Source organism: Antechinus flavipes, chromosome 1 (assembly GCF_016432865.1).
Source record: "Antechinus flavipes isolate AdamAnt ecotype Samford, QLD, Australia chromosome 1, AdamAnt_v2, whole genome shotgun sequence".
Classification (NCBI taxonomy): Eukaryota; Metazoa; Chordata; class Mammalia; order Dasyuromorphia; family Dasyuridae; genus Antechinus; species Antechinus flavipes.
The window spans coordinates 92087075-92111267 of record NC_067398.1 but is presented as its reverse complement, the minus strand read 5'-3'; positions in this window follow the sequence as shown (position 1 = coordinate 92111267).

The window sequence follows — 24193 nt, the reverse complement described above, 5'->3', positions numbered from 1 at the left end:
ATTCAGCTTAAGATGCTGGAAAAACTGGCTTCATCATGGACACAAATACCACCAAAAAAACCCATTATTTTAGACGAGAAGATCGACTCTCCTGGCAGTGCTCATGATAAGAACCAAAAAGATTGCAATAGAGACAGATGAAGTTTAAAGTTTGTTGACATAGCCTCCCTCCCTGTAGCAGATAGCTGGTTCCTATAGTGTTTTTCTAGATATTTCGATACCAAAAAGAGATGGAAGAGAAAAGGGTAATGTTGTCCAGGGGAATTACAGTAATGCTCATTTGCCAAGGGACATGTTCCCTAGCAGGAATTTTAAAAGAGATGATTCAATGTTTTGTGGAATTCATTTTTCTTCTGGCTGACTCAAATTCTCTGAGGCAAAATAAGGGAAGAAATCTGACCTTGAGAGTAGCCTGGGGGCTCTTTGCCAGGGTCAGTCTGAAAAATCTGGTTCTAGATGTGTGTGATGATTGGTCAGGAGTTGAGTATAGCCCCTGCTGGGTCAGCTACACACCAAGGGAGTGAATTATTTGGGGATAGGCTGAGAAGTAAGACTGGGAACCAAGTTGAGGGATGGGGGATGGGAGCAGAAGAGACAGGAGTTATTTATAGAATTGATCCAAGCCTAAAGGCTTTAAACATGGAGCCTGGAAAGCATTAGGTCTATATAAAGCCTGAGGAGATACTGAGAAGTTATCTGCACATGTGCAATTTGAGCAAGCTGGTGCAGCTCAAGCTTTGAGTACCACCTGGTGGCTTGCACGGATATAGCAACCCAAGCAGGTGCTCCAAGCCACACCCTTTAGGACTTCCAACTCTCTCCTCAAGGGCACCCACAAAGTCTTAGCACCCAAGTGGCAAGTGGGAGGTCATACTGTAAGGGTTTAATTTTGAAATTTAGTGAACTTTTGACCTGATGGAAATTTTCAGTTGAATGATCTTTTTTTCAACATTTCACTGAAAAATATCTTTCAGTTTTCTATCTTTTATTTTTTTAAACATTTTCTTCAACTGAACTTTTTTCTTTCTAGTTTAGGATTTAATGTTTTTTTCCCATCAAACATACTGGATAGAATGCTAGATTTTGAGTCAAGAAGATCTAAGTTTGCATCTTGCTTCAAAAATCTATTCTGTATAAATCACTTAATCTCTGCCAATCTCATCTGTGAAATGGGGATAATAATAGCAACCTATTTGAAAAGATCAAATGAGATAAAATGTGTAAAGTACTTTGCAAATAAAATTAGCTATTCTTAATTCTCTTTCTTCTGACTCATTGTGTCACATAGGATTTCAAGGAAGTCCTGTCTGTTACTGCCAGTATGCTGTTTGCAGCTGTCACATTCATGTTGATCACTGCTACTCAACAGGATTTATAATACTTTTATAAAAATGATCACACTGTTGATTGATCACATGTATGTTACATGTATCATTGACCCCATTGTTATTTCATGTCTTCTTGCATTTTATTATATATTGATGTATAGGTTTGGAATATGCTTTACTGCTAAATGTCATACTATTAAAATGATAAAAAGATAAAACTAAAATTAAAATGACTATATGCTTGAAATTGCATTATTGCTTTATTGAATAGAATTCTAACTGAAATTTGGATAAAATGAAGATCAAAACTTTAGAAACATGGTATGCAATAATAAGAAAGACATGCAATTTTAACAACTCAACCTAAGCACAGAATTAAGAACATTTTAGTGCAGTGTAGGATGTGGTAAAAGATTTGGAGAGATAAGAAGTAATCACTCACAAGTATATGGAATCACACAAAATCCAAAATTGTTTCTGAAAGTTGCTAGAAAACACTGGTTGTTAACCAGTTCTTGAGAGATAAAGAGTTTGGGATTCTATTTAGAAACTAATCACTAAATCTCTTCTGGAAGGAAAGACTTATTTAGACAATTTAAGACCAAAAGGGGAAGAGATTTACCTGTAAATAACTTAGAACATCTGAATGATGAAAGATTGTTTAGAAAAGGTATTCATAGGTGGTAATGGGTCTAGAGTTCTCTTAACACAGCTGAGAAGTATTTCAGATGTGGTCTCATGTCCTCCTGAGGAAAATTCATTGAGTTCGACTGAAAAAAAAAAATGCAACTTTTGCTAAGTTCAGAAATCATGTTAAGCTAGAAATATTTAAGGAAGAATTTTTTGATAAGTCAGAGTATGAAGACTGCAAGCCCAATAAAGAACATGGAAGGATTTTAACCTCTCTATATTTTATTTGTTCATATTTGTTTGGCTGTTGTCTCATCATTAAATTTGAGCTTCTAGAGAGCAGGGAATGTCTTTTGTATTTGTGTGTGTGTGTCTTCCTCAATTAGCATAGTACCAAAAACACTGGCATTTAATAAATACTAATTGATTGGAGACTAAATCAACCTAGTGGTGGCAAGACTTTCCATGCAGTGAGCATATTCTACTTCTCATTGTTATTTTACCATGTAAAGGTAATATTCCTTCTGATTTTAGCATTCATGTAGACATTATCAGGGGCTAGTACTGGGAAAAGCAGAAAGGCCCAAAGAAACAGATGAAGTAACATTAGTACAAGTGAACAAGGGTTTGCTCTACCACAGAGAACTGAACAGACCAAGCTGACAGTGAGAGACAAGAAATTGATAAATTTTGAGCTGTTGATACAAAAAGTCCAACTGAGGAAAATGCTGAGACTACCAAGAATGATTTAATAAAGGAAAATTTAACTTCAAGTGGACCTAAAATAGCTTTTCCCATATGGAAGACATGGTCCCACTGCATTATAAACTAAATTCTAAGGAATCAGCTTTAGAAAACAAAGATGGAAAGGGGTCATCCCAGATGCACAAAATGCTGAGCTTGACCTCACTCCCAGTTGTTTATTTGGTTCATTGCCTCTGGAGTCATAGAACATCATGTAAAAGTGAATGTATATGGTCAGACTTGTACTTTAGGAAAGTCACTAATAGCTGAGTGGAAGAGGTACTGGATGGAAAGATCTTATGGCATGGAGATCAACCAAGTTTATGGCAATAAAGCAGGCCAAGCAGAAAATGAGGGCTTGCCCCAGGGTGGTTGGAGGCAGTGTCAAAGTAGAGAAGGGGATGCATGAAAGAGATGTTATGGAAGTAAAAATTGATGGTTTTTTTTTTCAACATATTGGATATAGGGCATGAGAATGGGGAGGAGTAAAGTATGACACTTGTGATGTGAACCTGTCCAACTAAGGATGATGATACCTTCAAAAGTAATAGGAAGAGAGGGAGGTTTGAAAAGAAGGAAAAGGTAATTCAGCATCAATAAATATAGCCCACATTACCCCCCCCAAAAAAATTAAATGTGTAATCAAATGTGGAGGGCTTCACTGAAACATTTGATGAAGTTATTTTTAGTCATATCCAACTCTTCATGACCGCATTTGGGGTTTTCTTGGCAAAGATACAGGAATTTGACATTTCCTTCTCCAGCTCATTTTACTGATGAAGAAACTCAGGCAAACCAGGTTAAGTGACTTGCCCAGAGTTACCCAAATAGTAAATGTCTGATGTCAGATTTGAATTCAGATTTACCTGACTTCATGCCGCCATCCAATCTGCCATCTTTAAATATCTTTAAATATTTTGGACCTCATATAATTTTTTTTGACCTCACATAATTTCATAAGGATTGTAAAATTTTTCACCAAGTGGGGAAGAAATGTAACCTTTGTTGCCATAGTTTTCTGATGCACTGCAGCTACTTCTTTTCCCCCTGCATCTTTTTAGATCCTTAAGCACCAAAGAACAATAGAAGTATAGAGCTGGATATGTGGGAAAGAGTTGTTTCCAGGAGTTAAGCTGATGTCATACATTCAAAAGGCCTGATATTATGTTTTGTAGTCAGGCACACAGTAGGCTCTTAATAAATGTTTATTGATTGAATTACAGTTTTCACTTTTTCTGGCTAATTCAGACTTCTGGTATATGACTGTACTAGCCTGGGAAGAGACCCAACGTCCAGTCTAGCAGTTTCCTAGGATCAGCTCATGGAAGTATCAAGTAGCAGGTTTAATTGGTTAATAGGCTGGAAATTAAGTGCATTCTCTTCTGGAGTTGGAATTTGTCACTAGCCAAACAGAGAAATAGGGTAGACCAGTTGTGGTAAAATGGTTCCCTTTTATCTTATTCCTTTTGACTAAGAAACAGAAAGTTTGAGTAAACATCCTTGGGTTTATGCAGGGGTAGGACATAAAAGATAGAGTGGGGGAAGTGGAATTCAGATTCTAAAAGTGGCAGTAGCAGCTTGTTTTGAGCTATTTGAAAGTTTAAAAAAAATTACACTTTATTTTTTTTTCCACTGTAAGTCAATGCAGTCAGTTTATATGCTGAGCATGTTCTTTGGGCATATGCTGAAAAGAGAAGTGAGCAGCAAGGCAGGGGAGAGACTAGAGACATGATCTGAGTGGAGTGGCTGGCAGGAAGAAAAGGTCAGGGCTACCTCCAAGTCAACATCCCTGCACTATTAGAAAATGTTGCTTTGTCCCAAGCTCCAGAGTTGCTTGCAAACTTGACCATAATGATCCACTGGAAAACTACAATGCAAAAACATTTCAAAACTGTTTCACTGTGTAAATTCCCTTTGCCTTTACTCAAGGTTGAGAATAATAGTAATAGCATGACACCTTACAAATCTCACCTCATTTGATTCTCACAACTCTGAAAGGTTAGTGCCATATTAGTTCTATTTTATACTTGAAGAAACTGAGTCAGACAGCAATTAAATGAGTTGCCAGTGGTTCTCAAACTTTTGTTTTCAGTATCTTTATCCTATTAAAAATTATCGAGGATCTCTCCAAAGCGTTTTTGTTTATCTGGATTATATTTATAGACATTTACCATATTGGAAATAAAAACTATTTTCGAATTTGTAGACCCTCTAAAAGGGTTTCAGAGATCCCCAGGATTCTTCATGACCCCATTTGGGGTTTTCTTGGCAAAGATACAGGAATTTGGCTTTTTCTTCTCCAATTCATTTAACTGATGAAGAAACTGAGGCAAACCAGATTAAGTGACTTACCCAGAGTCACCCAAATGTCTGAGGCCAGATTTGAATTCAGATTTACCTGATTCCATGCCTACTTTGAGAACCACTGCTTTAGACCATCCAACTAATAAATTCTGAGGCCAGATTTGAACTTAAGTTTTTCTAATTCCAGGTCCAGAATTTAGGTGTCTAAGTTAAATAACTAAACTGAAATCCCTGAAGTCAATCAAGACCTATTACCTGGTTGTGTGTGACAAAGTTTGATAGAAGTTGAGGGTAGATTTTTCTTGTGCAACAAGATAACTGTAAAAATATGTATACATATTTTGTATTTAACATATACTTTAACATATTTAATATGTATGGGACTACCTGCCATCTAGGGGAGGGAGTGGAGGAAAGGAGGGGAAAAGTTGGAACAAAAATTTTTGCAAGGGTCAATGTTGAAAAATTACCCATGCATATGTTTTGTCAATGAAAAGCTGTAATTATAATTTTAAAAAAGAGAATTACTAGCAACTATTTTGATTTTACTTTGAAATAAAATTTTTTAACCTGAAAAAAAAAAGTTGAGGATAAAAGCATAGTGAAATATCATTTTTTTTGTTGTTGATTTGATGCCCATGTAACTGACAGATACAAATAAGTCTAATGTAATATGGGGCACTGGACTTGGAATCAGGAAGACTATCTTCATGAATTTATTTATTTATAAAAGTGAAAATACTATGTTGTGATCCACATTTAATCCCCATGGTTCTCTTTCTGAATGCAGATGTCTCTCTCTATCACAAGTCTATTGGAATTGATCTGAATCACCCCATTGTTCTTCATGAGTTTAAAATTCAGCTTCAAACACCTACTAAACGTAGGACTCTGAGCAAAACAGGAAAAACTTTCTGTTTGTCTTAGTTTCCTCATGAGAATGAGCTGGAGAAAGATACTCCAGTGTCTTTGCTAAGAAAACCCCAAAGGGATCCATCAAGTAGACTAACGGTTGCTTCTCTGTGTGGTAGATTGTGCTATGTCTTGTCCCTTGCCTAGGACTCTGTAAATTTTGACACGGCCAAGGAGGGATTTTCCTAGTTGGAAAACTGGGCTGATTGGATAAATCCACACTGATTATAACTCTTTAATAGGATCATCAGCTGTCACTCAATCACAAGCAAAATTAAGGGACGGAGGTCATTACATTAGATTTGTAAACTCCTTCCAGGGCAGGAACTTTCCCCCTTTTTTTTATAGCCTCAGTCCTGGCACATAGTAGGTGCTTAATAATTATATAATTATATTATATTATATATATTATATTTAAAATAACTAATAAATATTAGTTAATTGGTTGATTTGCTGATAATTCCTCTGGGAACCTTAGAAAGCTTATCATTTCCTTGTAAACTCCCTTTCGTGATGAGTGAAATGTATAAAGGTAACGGTGTAGTCTGGGCTTTGGTAAATAGAATCAGGTTAGTGGCTAGCATTGCCCCCTAGTGGCTATATATATATATATATATATATATATATACACACACACACACACACACACAGACACACACACACACACACACACACACACACACATACACACACACACATTTCTTCTACAGGAAGAGATAATTTTAGACTGGTGGCCTAAATTTTAAAATGGCCTATTTTCAGACCAATACGCTATAATAAGGCCGTGCTGAGAGTCACCCAGCACTGATGATTATGGGACTGCCTATGAGAAGCACCGCGGCACTTTGGCTGCCACAGAGTAAGTGAGAGCCTCATTTAAGTGCTGCTTAGCAACAAGGACTTGGGGAAAATGCTGGTCAGATTGGCTTTGTCATTGGCTGCCTGAGTGAGGTATTCTGAGAGTCGGCAACACGGTTCCTAACTCCCCAGCCCCATAAGAGAGTGGCTCTGACTTTGGGATTCACCAGGGAATCTCCCTTTCCCGCGGCGGACACGGCAGTTCTGCCCCGGCTGAGAAGGGAGCCGGGGTTCCGAGTCCGAGGAAAGCCCGCGCTCCTGGAAAGCAGGGAGGGATGTGAAGCGCTGAGAGGGAGAGACCGGATAACGGTTCCTGAGACGGCTCACCGCTAGCACACTTACTCCAGGTTCAGCGCTCCATCCATCGCTTTGCCAAGGAGAAGACTGAGAGATGAGGAGCGTGGGGAAAATTGAGAGATGATGGCGGGGAGAAATCCTAACAGTGAAAGTGATACACAAGAGAAATGCGCTATTTCAGAAGGTGGTCATTTTTCGGTGAATGGGGGTCACCCGCCAAATATGTCACAGTGGGAGTTATTTTTCAGGTCAGACAAAATGGCCTTTAAGATTCTTTTTGTTAATTTTTTTTTTTTTCTGTGAGGCAGTAGGGGTGACTTGCCCAGGATCACACAGCTAGGAAGTGTTAAGTGTCTGAGATAAGATTTGAACTCAGGTCCTCCTGACTTCAGGGCTGGTTCTCTACCCACTTAAGATTCTTTTTGATTCTGAGATTCGTTGGTTCTGTAGATATTACAGGTACAAAAATAAGTATCACATAAAGCAGAATGTGTTGGGAGTCAAACTAACAAAAAAAGAATGAATGAATGTATTCTTGATTAAGTGAATGAATAAAAAAAAAAAAAAAGAACATCTTGAGAAAATGCTGTAAAAAATTAGAGAAAGAAGTCATCATTTAGGGTGAGGAGTGCTATGCTCAGGCAGGGCTTCGTAGAAGAGGTGGTCCCTTAGCTGAGTCTTAAAGGAAGACATGGATGAGGAGAAAAATAGATTCCATGCATAATTGGAAAAGAGGGAAGGATGATTTAGAGAAATATCTATTACAGTTTGGTTGGAATATGAAGTAGACAAAGGAGTATATGGTAAAGTGAGGAAAGGAAGGAAGATTAGAGCCAGATTGTTGAAAGCCTTAAATGCTAGATGAAGAATTATATATTTCATCCTGGAAAAGTACTGTAGATTTGTGGATAGGAACCCACCTCAAAGTCAAAAATACTTAAATTTAAGTCTCTCATCTAACACAGACTCTGGGTCTGCATGACCCAGTTGGGACTTTTCATGCTACAGCCAACTTTCATAACACAAGTTGTTGAGAAGGTCCTGATCTACATTGGTAGAGAGGGTTTTCTAGCAATGAATTCTAGGTCCAATATTTATCCCTTGATTTTATCCTTTAGACAGTAAGAGGTCATTAATGAGTAGGAGCAAATTGACATGATAAGGAATTAGCAACAGTGTGAAGTAGCAATGGGTAAGAAGACAAACTGCATGAAGAAAAAAACAATGAGAAGGTTATATAGTAACTCACATGAGGAAGATGAGGGCCATAGCCAATGATGTTAGGGAAAAGCAGAATCTGGATGTGGGAAATACTTCTGAGGCAGAATTGAAAGGACTTGAATTTTGAATTGAATGTAGATGAAGAAGTAGGAAAAATGGAGTGTAGTATTTCATTCAACTGATTTGAATTCTCCAAATTTACTTATCATATTTTCTCAATCCTCATCCTTCTTGACATCTCTTGAGCCTCTGACACTGTCAATCATTCTCTTCATCTTAATGTTCTTTCCTCTCTAGGTTTTTGGAATATTGTTGTTTCCTGGTTCATCTCATATCTGTCTGATGTCTCCTCACTCTCCTTTGTTGGATCTCCTTAAATTACTAACTGTGGGGATCTCCCAAGGGGGAACTTGGGCCCTCTTTTTTTTTCCCCGACATGGATTCAATTATCACTTTCTATATAGATAATTCTGAATTTGTTTATCTAATCCTATCCTCTATCCTGACTTCTGATTTAACAAATATCTATTAAGTATTTGTAATGTATATGTCTTTGTGCCAAGCAATGGGGATAAAAAGATGAAATGAGACAGGTCTTGTCTTCCAGGAGTTTTTCCTACTAATCTGATTTCCCTCTCATCTCTCCTAAATCACAATCATTCCATCATGTCATTAATGCCCACTTCATTCTTATTTCTTTCCCTACTGACTCCATGTCTTCCTTGGAGCCTTCTTGATTCCTCTGGGTAGAAAGTAACCACTCCCTTTAAATATTCTTAAAGCTCTTTGAATCTGTTGCTTGGATTATGTTGTTGTTGTTAACAGTATTGTTTCAGTAAGATCCAACTCTATGTGATTCCCTTTGGGGTTTTCTTAGCAAAGATACTGGAATAGTTTGCTATTTCCTTCTCCAGCTCATTTTACAGATGACAAAACTAAGACAAACAGGATGTGATTTGCTCAGAGTCATTCGTTTAGTAGGTATTTGAAGCTGAATTTTTAACCCATGAAGAACAATGAGATGATTCAGGTCAATTCCAATAGACTTGTGATAGAGAGAGACATCTGCATCCAGAAAGAGAATCATGGAGATTGAATGTGGATCCCAACATAGTATTTTCACCTTTAAAAATCAATTCATGAAGATAGTCTTCCGAATTCCAAGTCCAGTGGAACTGGACCCCTATTACATTAGACTTATTTGTATCTGTCAGTTACTCCCTATCATATTGTAAGCTCTTTAAGGAACCATATATTGTTTTCAACTTGTATTCCTAAGGCTAAACAAATGGCAGAGTCATAATAAGAAATTGATAAATGTTTGTAAAATTGAATAGCACCTACTTACTATGTCCAAGCACAGTGCTAGGTACTAGTGGTAATTCAAGTTCAGATAAAGTAGGGTTCCTGCCTATTAGGAGATTATAGCATAAAAAGTGAATTGAATTGAATTCCTGCATAGGGGAGATACAAAAAGTTGCTGGCAAAAGATAAAGGAAGGCTCCACAGGGGTAGCTGTATTAGCCCTAATCCTTGAAGAATTTCAGGAATGAGGTTGGGGGGGAGGAGGACTTAAGGTCTAGAAAGCTCCTTGTTTCATTTAATAAGAATTCATATTTACATAGCACCTTATAGTTAATTAAGCTCTTCCTTTAGAACTTCTCTGTGAGATAGAAATAATATAAAGGTTAGCAGTCTTTTCCATTAAAGAACCAGCTAGTAAACATTTTAGGCTTTGTGGGGTAAGAAGTAAAGTCAAGGATATTATGTAAGTACTTAAATAATAGGAGAGGAAATAAATTTCCATAATTTTTGTATTGATAAAATTCAAAATATAATGTAAATGAGTGCAATTATTTGTAATATAGGTCTAGTGAGGTTAGATGTTCTTTGGAAAGATGACACTTCATTTAATTGGAGTTCAAAGTTAATGTTCTTTATCATCAAAATAGATTCATCTGCAATAATGAGATTTTTGCATGTTACATCTTTGAAAATATCTTTTTACATAGATAGGTACTGCCAAATTCTGATATCACTCCATGAGCATATGATTTTAATTAAGCCTATTTATCACTTGGAAGGTATTTATAGAATTCTATTAGATTCTTCTCTTGATATTTGTTTGTGTTTTAAAATGGCATTACATTGAAGATTAAGCACTTCCAATTGAAAGTCAAATGGAAGCTCATCAATTGCACAATGAAATGGATTTTGAAATATGGAAATAACTTTTGCACTCGAATCAAAATCTGAAGAACACTGCTGGGACTGTAGTTTGAGTTCAGAAAATATATCTGCTGCAAATTTGTGTGGGAATGGAGATCTCACTTTCTGTTTTAACTTTTGACAGCACAGGAAGTATATGAAGCAGCTTTATAATACTTGTTATTCAAACAATGTTAGTTGTCATCAAAATTTACTTATCACAGCATAAATTTTGCATATAAGTACTGTTTTTCCTTGTAGCTTTAGCTTGAATTAATTAAGAATCATTATCAAGTCTGCAGCAAAAGCTAATTTTCAAATACTTAATATGTTCAATAATAATAGTTGAAAGTGGTTCCTCTCATTCAGAAAAATTTCAATCTTAGCCTTGAGCTCAAAAAGTCATAACAAACCTCCCCTCCCCCCCTTCTTTTCTTGTTTTGATGAGTATGCACTGGTTTAAAAAAAAAAAATAAAATGTCATGGTACAGCAATACATGTGGCACTCGAAATGCTGCCTTACAGCAGTGAGAAGCAATGAGAGCTCCACATATGGTCTCTGTCGCAACTATTCCAACTGCCATTGTAGCATGAAAGCATCCATAGACAATATGTAAATGAATGAGTATGGCTTTGTTCCAATAAAACTATATTTATGGACACTAAAATTTGAATTTCATGTCATTTTCACATGTTGTGAAATTATTCTTTTGATTTTTTTTCAATCACTTAAAAATGTAAAAACAACTCTGAATGATGGGCCACATACCATAGGCTGTATGTAGTTTACTGACCTCTGATATAATGAGTAGAGAGGGCCAGACTTGGACTCTGGAATACTGGAGTTCAACTCCTCTCTCAGACACTTACTGATGTGTAACTGTGAAAATCAGTTAAGCTTTCTCAGTCTCAATTTCCTCTTCTGTAAAATAGGGATAATAATAGCATGTACCTCACAAGATTGAGGATCAAATGAGGTAATTTATCAAGTACTTTGCAAGATTTTTTAAAAATTAATTTGGACTATAACATATTTAACATGTATAAGACTGCCTGCCATCTAGGGGAGGGGATGGAGGGAGGGAAGGAAAAAGTCAGAACAGAAGTGAGTGCAAGGGATAATGTTATAAAAAAATTACCCATGCATATGTTTTGTCAATAAAAAGTTATAATAAAAAAAATTAATTTGACAAATCTTAAAGCTCTATATAGATGTTAGCTAGGAATCTGAGACTTAGACCAGTGACTTACTTAAGGCCGCATAAGTAATAAGTAGCAGGGACAGTCATGTCTTCTTAGTCTTCAGCTTCCTTATGTGAATATGAGGCTAATAATAAATGCACTCCTTTTGTCAAAGAAACATTTTAATGATGAAAATTGTATATTTCATATTATGTTATTAATTAATATTGACTGATACATCATTAGCATAATTAATTGCCAAGTGCCTTATCAATGGTTGGATTTTTTTTATTTGGGACACAAATTACTCAGTACCAGTTCTCTCATGAGTAATTCATAGTAGATCTCAGATGACAGCATGTTAGCTAGATGAGATCTTTGAGATCACCTATTCTAATACCTTAACATTATAGATTTTAAAAATGAGGTTCAAAGAGTGACTTGTTTAAGACTAAAATCACAGCAAGGCAAAAGGCAAAGCTGGGATCCTAGAATCTTTATATCACAAAACTCTCGAACTAGAAAGGAATTTAAATATTTTCTAATCCAAGGGTTCTTAAACTAGGGTCCATGAACTTTGATCAAAACAAAACAAAACAATTGATTGTTGTTTGGTTGATTCACGTTGTGACCCTATAGAGGATTTTCTTGGCAAAGATACCAGAGTACTTTGCCATTTTCTTCTTCATCTCATTTTACAGATGAGGAAACTGAGGCAAACAGATTAAGTGACTTGCCCGGAGTTACATAGCTAGTAAGTGTCTGAAGCTGGATTTGAACTCAGGAAGAAGAATCTTCTTGACTCCGGGCCCAGCATTCTATCCACTGTACCACCTAGCTGCAACGTATAACTAAAATGTATTTCCATTTAAAATTGGGTTCTTTGCAATTCTGTGTGTTTTATTTTTTATATTTAAAAACATTATTCTAAATAGGGGTATACAGAGATCTTCATAAGACAGCCACAGGAGCCTATGAAACAAGTTAAGACCCCCTAATCTAATCCAATCTTATATTCTACCAATGAGGAAACTTCTGAAATGACTTGTCCAAAGCCAAATGGCTAGATTGTCTGTTCTCAAGTTTCATTCTTTATTTTATGTCTAATTCATTAACTCTATAAAATTCCTCAAAATACCACCTCTCTACCACCTGCCACATTCCCAATAGGTTGATTAATTTCCTGTTTTACTGGGAAGCTTAGAATATTAAAAGGACTTTAAGACTTAGAACTGGAATCTTAGAAGTCACCTAATCTACCTTTAGGAACTGGAACTTATTAGAGGAACAGGTATAAGAATTAACTTCTTCATGGGCTTATTCTGGAATTCCCCTAAAATGTATTATGTAATAATTGACAAAAATTGAATTTGATATTTCAATACTTAATAATAGATGCATAATGATCACCTAATATTTTCAATTTAAGGCAGAGATTAATTTACTTCCATGGCAGTCTAAATGCTTTAAAAACACTGATGCCCCAGAAGAGAAAAACAGTAGGGGGAAGTTATTACCATGATGCAAAGAAAAGGGATTTTTCCTCCCCATCCCCCTATATCCCAAGGTTTTTCCCCCCACTGTTGTTTTAGCAAAGCTTCCTAGAACATATGGCAAATTAATCACTAAAACTGCCTTGTTACCTAGATTCACTTAGTATGATCTAGGTAGTGTCTGTAGAGTAAACCTGAAAAACCACATGGTATTCATTGACTATCAAATGATTCATCAGGGTCACTTCCCCAGTAGATTGTGAATTTAGTTCTGATTCATGCTTTCCCCTCCCTAAGTGCCATTAACTAAATTGTGTTTGCCAATGGCTAATTAGAGGTGATGGTACATGTTAATTGCCAACATTTTTCAGCAGCCGATAAAGTATCAGTTTTGAAAGAAGGAAAAAAATTACAATTCCATGTTTGATAGTATGGGGGATATACTGTAATTTTAATAAATGGCTTCATTGTGTCTGTGAGAATTAAGGGATAATTGAGAGGTAACTAGGTAGTCCAGTGGGTAGAACCAGACCTGAAGTCCAGATGATATGAGTTCAAATAAGGCCTTAGACACTTGCTAGTTGTGTTCCCATGGTCAAGTTGCTGAACTGTTTGCTTCAGCTTTTCTCAGCTAAAATTAACTAGAGAAAGAAATTGCAAATCACTCCAGTATCTTTTCCAAGAAAAACCCTACTGAGGTCATGGAGAGTAAGTCATGACTAAAAAACAACTAAACAACAAATATGCCCTACGTGAAGCCACCAGAATTATATATCAGAAAGTGAATATCCTTTACAAATATGTAATAAATCCTCATACTAAAAATATAAAGAATCCTTGAGAATTTAACAAATGAACTATGTAGAACTGGACTATCATTACAGATGGTACTATTGCTCACAATTGCCTGCATATAATACTGACCCATAAATATTTCAGAATAATGTTGTTATAGCTGTAGCTATACCAAATGGCCTTCATTTCAAGCTCCCTGGAATAAAAAAGGTTTAAAAATATAAAGACATGGAAGTCAAAATTATTTGAGAATAAAGTATATACCATCCCTGTCATTCTGTCTACTTTTGCAATTAAACCCAAAAAAAATGCTTTTTGTGAGCTTACTAAGACATACCTGTATCTCAGCATTTTTATACATTTATAGAAAGCAGTCATTTTATCTGAGTGATAGTCTAAAGAATATTAAATACAAAAGCATAATAGCAGGAGGACTTTTCTCAAGCCTGTTTCTATCTGAAATCCATCAAACAAAATAATAATAGTAATTTGCATTATAACACACCTTAATGTGTTTTTAAAGTTTTTGGCTTATATTATTTCATTTGACCTCAGATCCTCAAATTGCCCTTTTAGATAGATGATATAGGTGTGGTTGTCTCCATTTTCCAGATGAAGCAGCTAAGTCTCTGAGAAGTTAAGGTGCTTGCCTGTGGTCACACAGTTAATAATAGTCCCTGTCCAGTACTCTTATCAGACCCCTTAATACAGAAAAGGGAAAGGTAGACAAAATAAAAACACTGGTGAATATCCACAGATAGAGCACCAGAATCAAAAGGAATTCTATCTCTGGGCTTAATTTTATCTGACTTTCTCTCAAAGACCTTAGCTTCTGCTTATCCTAAATTTAGTATATTTAAAGCGTAACTGGGGGGGAACAGAGCCATGACAGAGAAATGGCAGTCTGAACACTCCCAAATTCCCCTCCTAACAACTTGAAATAATGCTTCAAAATGAATTCTGGAACAGCAGCAGCCACAAAAGGATGGCGTGAAGCAATTTTCCAGCCTAAGACTGTCAGGAAAGGTCTATTTCATCAGGTCAAAAGTGGTCTCCCACAGGCTATGCCAGTGCAGACAGTTAGAGCCCCCAAAAATTAGCAGCAGGTTGTGGGGGTGACAATCAGCTACGGCAGTGGCAGCTTCCATAGCTCTAAGCCCATACGTGGTAAGGGAGTCAGACAACTGGTCAGAAGATTATGTGGTACTCGTTTCATTGCCAATAGATGCATCTGAGTCAAATTGAGTGGCAGTCCTAGGGTAAGTAAGAGCACTAATACACCTAAGCTTGTAACTGCAGAGTCATAGCTCCAGAATGGAAAAGAGTGCTTGTGGTCACTCAGAGACCAGAGCACAGGAGAGCAGTGATCACACATCCCCTTAGGTCATACCACGTGAGAGCCCCAGTATTAGGTCTGAGAGCAGCTGCAAAAAAGACTTGGAGATTGGGATCGTTCTCCTTCCACCCAGAGAGCAAAGCCCCACTTTAACAGAATTTAAAGTCAAGAATAGACTGGAAACATAAGCAAACCACAAAAACAAAATCCGACCATAGAAAATCACTGTGGTGACAAGGAAAATCAAAACACAAACTCAGAAGAAGACAATAAAGTCAAACATGCTACATCCAAAGCCTCCAAAAAAAAAAAAAGAAAGAAAGAAAGAAAGAAAAGAAAAAAAGTGAATTGGTTTCAGGCTCCCAAAGAATTCCTGGGAAAGCTCAAAAATTTTTTTTAGAAATCCATTAAGAATGATATATTTTTTTTAAATCACACAAAAAAAAAACTTGGCGGTTTGGTAAAGGAAGTATAAGAAAATATTGAAGAAAATAACATCTTAAAAAAAATCAAAACATAATAGGCCAAAGGAAGAGGGACAAAAATCCACTGAAGAGAATAGCTCCTTAAAAAGTAGAATTGGCCAAATGCAAAAGAAGGTACTAAAGCTCACTGAAGAAAACAATTTCTTGAAAATTAGAATTGGTCAAGTGGCAGCTAATGACTCTGACATCAAGAAACCATAAAACAAAATCAAAAGAATGAAAAAAAGGAGGCCATGTCAAATATCTCATTGGAAAAACAACTGATCTAGGAAAAAAAATCAGGAGAGAGAATTTAAGACTACCTGAAAGTCATAATAATAATTTTTAAAAGAGCCTAAGAATTATTTTTCAAGAAATTATCAAGGAAAACTGTCCTGATATTCTAGAACCTAGAGGCTAAAACAGAAATTGAAAGAGACCCCAAAAGGAAAATTACCAGGAATAGTATAGTCAAATATCAAAGATCCCAATTCAAGGAAAAAGTATTGCAAGCAATCACAAAGAAACAATTCAAATATCATGGAATTGCTTCTTTTTAGTTGCTTGTTATATACCAGAGAGGATAATACATGAATCACCTACCCAGCAAAACTTTAGGAGAAAAAAAAAAATTGTGAAATAGAGTATTTTTAAGCATTCCTCATGAAATGGCCAGAGCAAAATAAAAAGTTTGATTTTCAAATACAAGTATCAAGAGAAGTATAAAAAGGTAAATAAGAAAGCAAAATCAAAAGAAATTCAACAAGCTTAAACTATTTAGATTCCTACATGGGAAAATGATACTTGTAACTCCTAAGAACTTTTTCATTATTAAGGCAGTTAGAACGAATATTCATGGACAGAGGATATGAGAATGTGAGATGAATATGATGAGATAGTATATAAAAAAATAAAATTAAGGGGTGAGAAAAAGGAATGCCCTTGGAAAAGGGGAAAGAGAGAGTAGCATTATCTTACATAAAAGAGATACAAAAGAGCTTTTATAGTGGAGGGGATGGGGGAAGTGAAAGGAAAGGAAAACTTGAGCTTTATTCTTATTGGAATTGGCTATAGAAGGAATAATATACACACTCAATGGGATGTAGACATCTGTATTACCCTACAGGAAATTAGGAGAAAAAGGAGATGAGAGAAGGTATGTATGATGTAAAGGAGGAAAAATTGGATGGTAATCAGAAGCAAAATACTTAGAGGATGGAAAAGTTGAAAGACGAGAGTAAAATAAACAGGGGGAGTAGAATGAAAGGAAATACACAGTAATCATAACCATGAATAAAATTTTATAGCAAGTTCCTCTGCTTTAGGTCTCATTTCTCAAATATATTGAGAACTGAGTCAAATTTATAAAAATAAGAGCCATTCTCCAACTGAAATGGTCAAAGGATGTGAACAAGCAGTTTTCAGATAAAAGTAATTGGAGCTATCTATACATATGAAAAAATGCTCTAAATCATTTTAGATTAGAAAACTACAAATTAAAATAACTCTGAGATACCACCTTAAGCCCATTAGACTATTTATGTGACAGAAAAGGAAAATGGCAAATGTTGGAGGGCATTTGAAAAAACTGGGCTACTAATGTATTATTGATGGAGCTATGAACTGTTTCAACCATTATGGAGCGCAATCTAAAGGCTGTATTCCAGAGAAATAAAAAAGGAAAAGGATCTATATGTACACAAAAATGTATAGTAGCTCTTTTAGAAGTGGCAAAGAATTAAAAATTGAGGGCTATCAACTGGAGAATGGCTGAACAAGTTGTGGTATATGATTGTGATGGAATACAATTATGTTATAAGAAATGAAAAGAAAGATGCTCTTAGTAAAATCTGGAAAGACTTACATGAACTAATGTAAAGTGAAATGATCAGAATCTTGGTACAAGACATGCTAAGAGCAATATTCTATTTTGATAGACTGTGAATAACTTAATTAATCTCAGGAATATAATGATCCAATTCAATTCTGATGGACTGTATTTTTTTTTTTAACTTCCATCCATTCATTTAAATCTTATTTTACAGTTGGGGAAGCTGAGGCTCATCCTGCTTTTTTTCTTTTTTCTTTTTCTTTTTTTAATTTTTAATAGCTTTTTATTTACAAGTTATATGCATGGGTAATTTTACAGCATTGACAATTGCCAAACCTTTTGTTCCAATTTTTCCCCTTCTTTCCCCCGCCCCCTCCCCTAGATGGCAGGATGACCAATACATGTTAAATATGTTAAAGTATAGATTAAATACAAAATAAGTATACATGTCCAAACCGTTATTTTGCTGTACAAAAAGAATCGAACTCTGAAATGCTGTACAATTAGCCTGTAAAGGAAATCAAAAATGCAGGCAGGCAAAAATATAGGGATTGGGAATTAAATGTAATGGTTCTTAGTCATCTCCTAGCGTTCTTTCGCTGGGTGTAGCTCGTTCAGTTCATTACTGCTTCATTGGAACTGATTTGGTTCATCTCATTGCTGATGATGGCCAGGTCCATCTGATGGACTTATGATGAAAAATGCTCTCCTCCTTTAAAGAAAGAACCACTGGAGTCTGAATGCAGATCAAAACATAATTTTTTTAAACTTTCTTTTTCTTTTTTTGTCTTTTTTTTTTCAATATGACTAATATGGAAATATGTATTTCAGGATTGCATATCAAATTTCTTGCCTTCTCAATGAGGGGGAAGTGAAAGAGGGAGAGAATTTGGAACTCAAAATTTTTAAAAACAAATGTTAATAATTATTTTATATATAATTGGGTAAAATCAAAATATTAAATATATTTTTTAAAATAAATTGTAGCTAGAAATTTGATGCCCCAAGCAAACTAAGGTTATATACAGCCCCAGCACCTATATCACAAATTCTGACTGCTTAACTCAGAAAAAGTTGAAAAGTTAGAAAAAGGTGGTAGCACAACGGTAGAGAACAACAACCTTGGGGTGCAGTGAATGAAGAACCTGAAATCCTGATAATGGACAAAAGGTCTTCAGAGAAGAAACATTCATTCCCCTACCTCTCTCCCCACATGTTGTCACTTTTGATAAAGCTCTGGCCACTTGTCTTATCTGCAAAGCTAAATACATTTGTTCCCTTTATCTTTATCATAATTAAAGTGCATTAACACCTCCATCACAACATTTATGAATTATCTATAACTGCTCTGTGGCTTAGAGAGTTGTAGCCATGTATATGGCTTCATATTACTAACCAGGATCAATGTGGAAACTAAGAATGCCAATGTGATTGCATGTACAATGCAGGCGCTAAGATCACTTTCCCAACCCATACTTGAACTAGTATGTTTGGTCCCCAGAAGTGGCTACTACTTCTCCCTTCGTGGTGTAATTACTGTCACTCAGAATCCCCTATTGGATGTGTTCCTCTGTATTATCAAATGAGCAGTTACTATTTCCCCAATGTCAACTAAACAATTTATATCAATAAATTTTACAAAGGAATATTTGCCAAGGAATTATATCAAAGACCAAAGTACAAAAAAAAGATTTCCCCAATCCGGAGTATTGTGTACATACCCACTCAGTCTCTAAGGAAAGTGGACTCAACTTAAAATGGTTGCGTTAAACATTCCTTCTTCCTCTGTTTTGACAAGGAAAGGGGAAGTAATTTCTTCATGGATCTGGGAGGCTTTGTCTCTCTTTAAAAGTATCCATCACATTCATCACATAGACAATAAAAAAGTTGTTCCCTTGCTCATGGGTTTTGGCTGCCCAGTTTATTCACTACTGAGCTAGGTCAAGCAGGGTCAAGTAATTCTTTAGGGCTGGCTCCTCACTGAACACATAGATACTGCTGTTAATCAGATCTAAGGGACCTGTCTTTCAAATTTCACAAGGACTGACCTAAACCTCCAATACTCATTTACCTGAGATAGGAATAGAAAAGAAGGAATAATGTGTTCACAAACATAGGATAGTTATCTTTGCATATGTCAGCCATGACAGTCATTGTTCTTCTCCCACTTGAGACCTATAATAATTTCTTTCTCCTTACTTGAGAGCCAAGGAAATCATACAGGCAAACCTTTGACATACACACTCAATTCTGACTCAGGGAGCAATTAAAAAGTTTTTTCATCACCATACAACTAACAGGAAAGAGTCAAGGCTATCTCGGATCTCTGGGAAGGTAGAAGAGAAGGCTTCTTCCATTTGGCTTGATATCAGGTTAACATATTGCCCTAAGCACTAGATCCTCATTGAACATTCTTCCCATTAAACTCATCTTTCTTGTGTATGTCCACTCAATTAATCTATATACTAACAATAAACCTCAGAGTGAAATCCATTCAATATGAAATTTTATCTACACTCTTTAGGATTGATTTGTAACTTGACCAATAGTTAAAAAAAGGACTTTAAATAGCATTTGTCCATCTCTTATCCCCTCTAATTGTAGGTAGAACAACTGAAGCTCAGAAAAGGAAAGAGTTGGGCAGAGTTGGTGCTAAAATTCAGTTCTCATGACTTCCAGGCTTATGTTTTCTCTTTTCAAACTTATTTTCAGACTTAAATGAGAAAGGGAATGAGAGCAGAGAGGGGATGACCAAGAACCAAGAATTTTATGTATCTTCATTCTTCTGCTATCTCAATAGACAGAGTGCTGGAGTTCATAAACCAAGCTCTAGAGGATTTAATCCCTTCTTCTCTGAGCTCTTCCTTTTCTCCTAATAGATGGTCCTTTCATTCCCATTACCTCTAGGCCCAGCTCCAGTTATGTCTTATTTACTTTACTCCTTGGCTATCTCTTTGCTCCATCATATTCTCTTCTCATTCCCAACTTTTCAGTTCTAGAATGAAAGATAATTGAATCAACTTTGTCATTGTTTCTGGAATGGGTATGTTATTCTATTAGCCCATAAGTCCACTCACCATCCTTATAATTATCCAAAGCAAAATACCCCTTCCTTGCTCTCATGCCTTTATGTCTTGTCTCCTTCAAGGGTTTGGACGAAGGGAAAGAGCACTTAAGTGCCTATTATGTACTAAACATTTAACAAATATCATCTAATTTCATTCCACAACAACCCTGAGAGGTAAATTATCTCCATTTTTTAGTTGAGGAAACTAAGACAGACAGAGGTCACAAGGCAAGTAACCATTGAGGTCAGCTTTGGACTTCGTTCTTCCTGACTCCAAACCAACGACCCTACCCATTGTACCTAACTGCCTCTATTTAGTATTCGGGAAGCTTTAGCTCAGTGCTTTGCACATGGCAAACTATTATTAAATGCATTTTTATTCCCTGAGAAACAAGATCATTGCATGTGATAACTTTTAATGAAAGAGTTATGTTTGAGTGAATGAATGAATGAATGGACATTCTGAATGACTGAATCCATACAATAGACTTGTGAACTAAGCACATTTCCCAGAAAACTGGATCAAATGCTTATAAATCAGCCAGTTGTAGTTTGGTTACAAGTGGGTGCTTCAGATTCCTAAATTCTAGTCCAGTCCATGATGCCTTAAAACCTACCCTCCTGGTATAATAATCAGAGATTGGTAAACAGGGCAACTGTCCCAGGTCCATTACGCATGCAGGGGCCCACTCACCCTCTCTGCCAAACCAGACCCTCTTCTCATTGCTCTTTTTGCTTTGTTCCAGAGGCCTTGATTAATCCTGAAGTATGAAGTATGAAGAAGGAAGGAAGTTGGAGGAGAACAAGTGAATAGGGGAAGCTGAGCACAGCTGAAGATTGAGATTCCATAGGGAGAAGCTGGTGGGGGAGAGCAGAGGCTTTAGAATTTGCACAGTGCAAATTCCTAATTCTTCTTCTCTTTTACAGTTTTGTGTCCTAACACAAACCTCTCTCACAGCTTGGAGTAACATTTTCTGTGTGCTCATTTAAATGAAATAAATGAAAAGAAGAGATTGTAAGAGGCATACTGGTTGGGTTTTTTTTTCCCTCCCTACCCTCAAAATGGACTCATTGTAATGAAACTTTAACCATTGTTCATTCATGGTTATCCCCTGGGTTCTATCCACAAAACACAAGAGGGCATCCTTGGGTAATCACAAACAAATGAATGAATGAATTAATTATTATTTATTATTATTATTATAAAATAATTAATTATTATTTTAAAATTGCTATGTGCCAAGCACTGAACAAATGAATGAATTATTGTTTATTATTATAAAATAATTAATTATTAATTATTATTAAGTAATTGCTATGTGCCAAGCACTGTGCTAAGGGCTGAATATGGCACAGAAAAAGCAAGATAGTTCTTTTTCTCAAGTTCACATTCTAATTGAGTTTGAATAACATGTAAAAGACAACATCTTACAAGAAAATTCAAAGGTAGCCAGGCAACACAATGGATAGAGCATCAACCTTAGAGTCAAAGCACCTGAATTCAAATCTGGCCTCACACATTTACTAGATGTGTAAACCTGGGTGAGTCATTTAACTCCAACTGAAGAGAGAGAAAAAAGAAGAGAGAGAGAAAAAAAGAGAGAGAGAAGGAAAGCAGGGGAGAGAAGGAGGGAGAGAGGGAGAGAAGAAGAGAAAGAGGGAGTGAGGGAAAGAGAGAAGGAAAGAGAGAGGGAGAGGGGGAGAAGTAGAGGAGAGAGAGGAAGTTCAGCTATAGGGACAATAAAAAGGCCAGACAGTCCTAAGAATGTATCACTAGGTTAGATGATAGTACTAGGGGGATTATTGGGCAGAAAGGCAGGGCATGTGGTAAGCCCTGGAGGACCTTTGACATCAGTGGAGGGACCAAACAGATGCTAAACCCTAATAGTGCTCCCTCTTACTCAAAGGAATGAAGATGGTGATTTCCACTTCATCCAAGCTTTGTGAATAGTCAAGCAGTCTATGTAGGCTCCCCAGTACTGGGGGAAGAGAAGAGAGAAAAGATACACAGTAATTATAGCTCTTGCTACTGCTTGGCTATTTCAGAGGAGTTCACCAGGTTCTATTGAAGGCTCTAGTGCTAGAGAGGAAATTCAATGTTATGTCAAATAACGCTTGCATACTATAATTGAGAAAATTGGGATCCAGAGGTTAATCTCCTCTTAATCCTGTATAATCCTTATACAGATAGTAAGTAATAGAAGGAGAATTTGAATCCAACATCCTCTGACCAAAACCCATTGCCCTATTGTGGATTTCAGAGAGCTAGCTATTCCTCTCACCATTTGTAGGTAGCAGGGCTGGTTTGTTAGATGAGAGATATGGTATATTTGGACTTAAAAAATTAAATAAAGTTGTGTTCCAAAGCTAGGTTTTAAAATGCACTTGTAACTGCCCATATATATAATATGTACATTATATGCCTGTAAAATAGTCTCTTGCCTGTAATAAAGTCACATTTATTACACTTGGGAATGAAACAAGGATTCTCCTCTTTTATATTCCCCCTGGGGTAATTTAAAGCAGAGTATAGTTCTCTGATATGAGAGGTGGTTTAAGGAATTTGAACTGGAAGATTCTAGGTATAATGTGGAAAAGGAACAGCCCCAAGAAAACTGGAAATAGTTTCTGTTTTTGAAGCCTATATATCACCTCACCTCCAAAAAGTTTCTTCTTTTTCTCCTCCTATTACAATTGCCATATAGAAATCATCTGGAACAACTGTTTTAGGATTTTGTTCCCTGGGGGGGATTTGTTTACATAAGAAATTTCTGTATCATAGAATTGGAAAGAAATTCAGGGGTCATTTAGTACAATTTGAACCTGACCAGGAGACCTAAATCTATATTTTCAGGTCAAGTAATCTTCCAATCTCCTTGTAAAGCTGGGAGGAAGGAAGGAAGGAAGGAAAGAAGGAAGGAAGGAAGGAAGGAAGGAAGGAAGGAAGGAAGGAAGGAAGGAAGGAAGGAAGGAAGGAAGGAAGGAAAGAAGGAAGGAAGGAAGGAAGGAAGGAAGGAAGGAGGGAAAAAGGAAGGAAGGAAAGAAGGAAGGAGGAAGGAGGGAGAAAGGGAAGGAAGGAGAAAGGGAAGGAGGGAGAGAAGAAAGGAAGGAAGGCAGGAAGGAAGGAAGGAAGGAAGGAAGGAAGGAAGGAAGGAAGGAAGGAAGGAAGGAAGGAAGGAGAGGAAAGAAGGAAGGAGGAAGGAAGGAAGGAGGGAGGGAGGAAGGGAGAGAGGGAAGGAAGGAAGAAAGGAAGGAGGGAGGGAGGAAGGAAGAAAGAAAGAAGGAGGAAGGAAGGAGGAGGGAAGGAAGGAAGGAAGGAAAGAAGGAGGAAGGGAGGGAAGGAAGGAAGGAACAAAGGAAGAAGGAAGGAGGAAGGAAGGAAGGAAGAGGGAAGAAAGGAAGGAGGAAGGAAGGAAGGAGAGAGGGAGGGAGGAAGGAAGGAAGGAAGGAAGGAGAGAGGGAGGGAGGGAAGGAAGAGGGAAGGGAAAAGGGAGAGAGGGAAGGAAGGAAGGAGGAAGGAGGG